Below are 6,000 nucleotides of genomic sequence, written 5' to 3'. Positions count from 1 at the left end.
TGTAAGACTCTGGTGTTACCTGGGCTGAGTCAGAGTACTAGAGGGGGACGACGAGTATGGGGTCCAGCTGCTAGCATGAAAACCAGAACCAGGCTACACAGGGTCGGCTGTTCCTCACTATTAAGTGATCCCCACAGTGGGGAGTAGTCTTGTCATACTGGGAACCAGACCAAGCATGACCAGCTCAGGGCTGGCCAGCTCAGGCTCGAGCGTCTCCTAAGAGCATAAAAATAAATGGGACATTGTACCAAAGGCTACCAAATGACCTATATGAATACAAACAAAAACACAGTTATTATCCCTCAGCACTTATCCTTACTATTGCAGATCCAACTCAGGAAAAGTTCTACAAACTAAAGCTCATTCATAAAAGTGCGCTCTCTTAAAATGACCTGCACCGACGTTTAGGCAAATGTATCTGGTTTTATGGGGAAGTCAGTGGATTCGAGGGACAAGATCATGGCTCTACAGGGTTGCAAAGGTTTGCAACAGTGAATGAGAGAAGTTGGGGGGAACAGGATTCAGAGCACCCACTTGAGTATCAACAAGCAAAAAATAGATTTTGTTTTGCAGGATGAGATTATATTAAATGAAGGGATATATATTATATTGAAGGCTACTTTTGAGGGAGGTTTCCTGGCAGAGGAAGAACAGTCTTTTTCTCCTTGCAAAATAAGTTGATTTTCCACCTCTCGTGAGGATATCAGGTCAAATCCCATAATTTTAAACAAAAGCCTTTGCACCTTTCAGCTACATTTCTTTGGAAAATCACTGTGATGGAAACATTTAAATATACAAAAGTGATACATTAAATAAAGACAGTGCTAGTGTCCTCTTGCTCTCATGAGTAATTTAAGACATAAACAGCAAACTGTACAGCAAACCCGAATGATGGCTTGTGGAGCTTTACAAATTTCAGTTTTACAGCCTTAATATTTTAAATAATGTTTAAGTTCTGGGGTAGTCTGGGCCCTTCTAACCCCCTGCACTTATCTACTGAATATTTATACATTTCCTCATAGTTGAACATGTGTGATATATGAAAATATACAATAACCTCTGGCCATAAAGTCATCACTTTGTAATTTGTGAATATGCAATATTTTCCAAGTTTATTTAACTTACAAAATAATTGCCCCTAAATCAACACAGTAAAATGACCAAGATAAAAATGATGTGTAATGACAATACTTTGCAAAGCAAATTACTTACCAACTCAGTTTACTGAGAACATTGCTGTGTAAGCTATTTTATGGGTACTTTAGATATTTCTTTGGTATACAATTACAGATACAAAGAACAGTTACTTCCCTGTACCTTTCACAAGGTTCCATTCAGCAGGGATTGGATACATATGAAAGCACTGGTTAACATTTAAAGGTCCAGATCAATTTTAATGTTTTTGTTACATCTATTAAACTAGGAATATGTTTTTGTATTATGTATGTATAAGCATGTACAAACGAGAATATTTAAATATCAATCAAGTGAAAAAAAGAATGCTGCCCCAATCCTACACAGTTAGCAGCTATATGACTGAGGATAAAACAAGCAATAGACTAGACTGAAAGGCAGTTGGAAAAGTTAATGATATTGTTACAGTGCATACAGTGTTACTGTAGCATGGCCTCGTCCCCTCCCGGTGACTGTAGGTAAGCTCCCCAGGGGATGTTCTAGTTTAATGAGACTTGTGCCTAATATGACATGGCGCCAGTGATGTAGACAGCCTCACCACTGGGGTGGGGGCAGTGCTTAACCGTGAAGTGTTAAAGTGCCAGCGCTGACTATGAGAGTGTCATGTGGGGGCCAGAGACTATAAAGACCATTTTTAAGCCTGAAGAAGGATGGTGGTCCTGGTCCCCAATGGAGAGCTGTAAGGCACAAACTACAGCCCCTGTAGGTGGTAATCAAGGGAGAGTGAGCCCCATTATATTAAATTCTTGAGTGGAAAAAATGATGGTGCACAGTGGGTGCCGTGGTTAGCATGTTGTTGACCCCATCTAACAGGAGACACCAGAGAGGTACTGCCTAGAACCTGGGGTGACCCCAACACATTGAAAGGGGCTGACATGATCCAGTGAGATTAAAGAGGGGAAAAGAACCCCAGTAATTTAAAAAGCCCCAACAGTTGAATGAAGCTTGACAAGTTCCAGCAGAGGGATCCCTACCTTCAGGGGTACCCCAGAAATAACACCACCACAGCAGACACAGATTTTCACTACAGGGAAAAGAGGCAGTGAGAGTCTGAAAGTCCCTTCTATCAGGCAACCTATGGAGGATCACCCATAAAAAGAACCCCATACTGTAAGGGGGGGTCGCTGCATGGTGGTGTGAGGCTATTTGCTCAGTGTGGCTGGTATGAAGGTTGAAGACTGCTTGGCATAGGAGTCCTTGGACACTGGGATGAAGATCCAGAGGATCTATAATTGTCCTTCTGCATGCCTGCGACTGAGTGAGATGAAATATTTTGAAGAGCCTGTGTGATGCAACTGTGGTCTGTGCGTGTGGAACTACTGATTCCAACAGCAGCAGCTGGTATGAAACATAATGTGGATCTATAAGAAATGGGCGGGAATGAGAGGGAGTAAAAAGGAAGCTTTAATATCTGCTGAATTAGTGCAGGAGGAGATTGGTATTTAAAATGTGAATATTGCCAAAACCGTTATGCTTTTATGTGCTGAAGGAAGAGTTGTTGTAATAAAGTTTGTTTCCAGCTTCAAACTGAGATGACCTGCACCACAACTGCACTAGAGTCTGCCCACATGTGACCCAGTGAAGCACTCATCAGCTAGCCAGGGCAACAAGGACCTTGCAGCTTAGTCCACCAGGGGCACCTTTACAATATGGACAGGCCAAATGTGAAATGAGCGTGCTTAGTGATGATGTTTTTATCTATAAAGTGATGCACTGTGGAGTCCTATCTTCCAAACCACAATGATCACACACATGAGATCCACAAAAAGACAATAATTGCACTCTGTGGACATGAGTCATTAAGGAGAGTAAAGCATAAAAAGGAGTAAATTTGCACCTTGGCAAAACAATGTTGCATTGGAGGGGGAGGTAAATTTAAAATGCGGGGACAGATTTATAGTTGGGGTAGGACTTGTCCTAGATCATCTTTAAATTTCAGTGTGAAAATAAAGCTATCAATTATTTGTGTGCTACATGTTTGCTTTGCTCTCCTTAATGAATCAGGCCCTGTGTGCACATGAACATTTTGTATGCTTTGATCCAAAAAAGTTGGTGCAATTACACTTATATAACCACCGTGAATGTGACACCTTTACTAGTGCCACAAATATGTACTTTAAATTGTATTAATTGTTAACAAAGTTCTCAACAGAGAACTGCATTTTGGAGGCACATGCAGATGTAGTTGTGGTGGGGCTGTTTTACCTAAGGGTAAACAGTTATTATGCCCCTTAATTCATTCACCTGTATAATAGCAGCATTTGCCTAGCCTATGAAGGAATTACCAAACAAAAAACAGTTTATGAGTCCCTTTACTTTTCTACACAAACAACACACTCAAATATGCTATTATATTACTAAATCAGACACTTACATTCTTCTTCAGGGGCCTAGGATGGGCTCCCTGCCTCCTCCTGGCCCTCTTGCAGGGCCTCTTCCAAGGGCTCCTCCTGGAGCTCCTCTAGGGCCTCCTGCAGGGCCTCCTCCTGGGCTTTCTCCAGGGTCTCCTCCTGGGGTCCCTCCTTGGCCTTCTCTATGGGTTCCTGCAGGTGGTCCTCCCTCACCTGCTCCTATCTGCGACGATGGTGGTGTTCTGGTAAAAAAAATATTTGAATAAATATTTTTTCTCTCGGATGTCTATAATAGAGAATTTACGCTTTGCAATCTACCTTCGAATTTCCGCAAGGAACTGCAGCTGTCTCCTGCAGATGTCACTCCAGCGGTGCAACAGCTGCGAAACTGTCTGCCTGCTAACCACTCTTCTTTAATATTTTTCAGCCCTATAGGCTTGTATGCAACCTGGATGTATTGAGGGACAGGCCTAAGAAACCATGATCCATTACATGCCATGATTACATTACATGTCAGGACATGGAAAGCTTACTGAACGCATGTTTGCAAGTGAATTAGGCTTTTCAATATTCTCCTAGTTGATTTGCTCACAGGACATGTGTGGGCGTAGATACGTAAGCCTCTGTTCCCTTCAACAACATATCAACACCATTTTGTTATCCATACTGGAGTACCTGTCATATCCCGTTTGATGATGATAGTGGGCCATACCAATACCATTTGGGGTGTTCCCACGCAACACTGGCGTGATACTACAATTCAGCAGACATGATATGAAGTAGAAAAGTTAGTTTGTTGGCTTGCCATTTTGTGAGCGATCATATCCAACTTGGTATTTAGCTGTATTGTGCTATCTTGCAGTATTTTGCTGCAGTATTTTTTATGTACCAGCCTGATAATGAAACACCTCAGCTTAGCTAAGTGTCTGCAAAGCGTAGGCAGCCATCACCAGGAAGTGGAGCTGCTGGTGTAGATAGTGGTAAATAACATGTACCACACTACCCGGCAGCTATCTGCAGGAACTAAGCAATGCATCTGGGTAGAAATAACCAAGCAGGTCAAAGGTGTTGTTCCCATACGCAGATCTGTGACCGAAATCAAAAAGAGATGAGTTAACTAATGTGGCCAAAATAAATTGTATGTTCAAAATACATTGGAACAATGGCCAACTTTCTATATCTTTCTACACACAAATGTTGGCTAGGGCATGTGATTTTTATATTTACATTAAAACAAACCTGGATAGCCTTCCTATAACCTTGCCAGCGCTACAGTTAATAGTGTTTATAGGGAGCCTGTCAGAGTTTTTTTTACTAAGGCTTGCAGATTAGACAGCCAGCGGGGTCCTGTAATTGCCCCCTTAATGTAAAAAATGTAAGTGTCGCAGTTTTTAGGGTCGCAAATCAAACTTGCTGCATTTAGTGCTTTCGCTATTTATCCCAGGCATGTCGGAAATGATGCATGTCACTTATAAGTAAGTCTGAATTTTCTATTTGTCGCTATCATCTCGTTCGGCATTTTAATGTCTAATTAACTTTTGCTGGAATTATTGCATTCGTTATTTCATACCCCACCCATTTAGCAACAAGGTTGTTAATCTGGAGAGATGCATCTAGTTTAGTATGAACAGTTATTGAGTGGAAATGTGTTCTATTATGAAAAATAGATTAATTTCCACCCAATGAGATCAGAGATATATTGTACCATCTACTGGCCCTATAACGTGCAGCAAGTCAGCTAGGTTGGCAAAATACTTAATGGGCATAAGTGATTCATCAAGTAGCAGATGGATAAATTAATAAATGCGGGACAGGAAAGCCTGCAGCAAAACCTTCAGTACCCAACTAAAGGTAGGTTAGGACAATCGTGCCATGACACCCAATAATGTGTGGAATGACCCTGATGCACAGAAATGTAACACTGCCAACAGTTTGGACAGTGGGGGTATTGCTGTAGGGATGTTGTGCAGAGACTCTAGGTCACAATCTGCATAGTATCCATGATGAAATGAGATGGTAGCCGATAGCGACAGATCACCTCAGCATCTGACAACCCAAAGAGGCTGAAACATGGCCTGAAGGCACGCTCCCTTGGCCGGCGATAATGAACCAGTTTCTGGTTTTGGAAGACATGTCTGTCATCCTTCAGAATCACACATCTTTCAACATGTGTCTATATGTGAGAAAGATGTAGGGAAGTCTAAAAAAAAATGCCTTGTGCATTGACGATATTTCAGGCCTCTTTAAAATTCCACATAATAAATTAAAAATACAAGTAGCACAACTTCCATAATTTATAAATATATTCTTTTCAGGTTTATTTATTTAACATTCATTATAATCAAGGGTGTAATTTGAATAATGTTAATAAAAACAAATATACACTTATAAAATGGGGAAAAAACCTATGCAAATGCTTATAAAGGATCCTAAAAAATGATACCAAAACTTACAG

This window comes from Mixophyes fleayi, chromosome 5 (genome assembly GCF_038048845.1).
Source record: "Mixophyes fleayi isolate aMixFle1 chromosome 5, aMixFle1.hap1, whole genome shotgun sequence".
NCBI lineage: Eukaryota > Metazoa > Chordata > Amphibia > Anura > Limnodynastidae > Mixophyes > Mixophyes fleayi.
Note: the sequence above shows the minus strand (reverse complement) of the source record.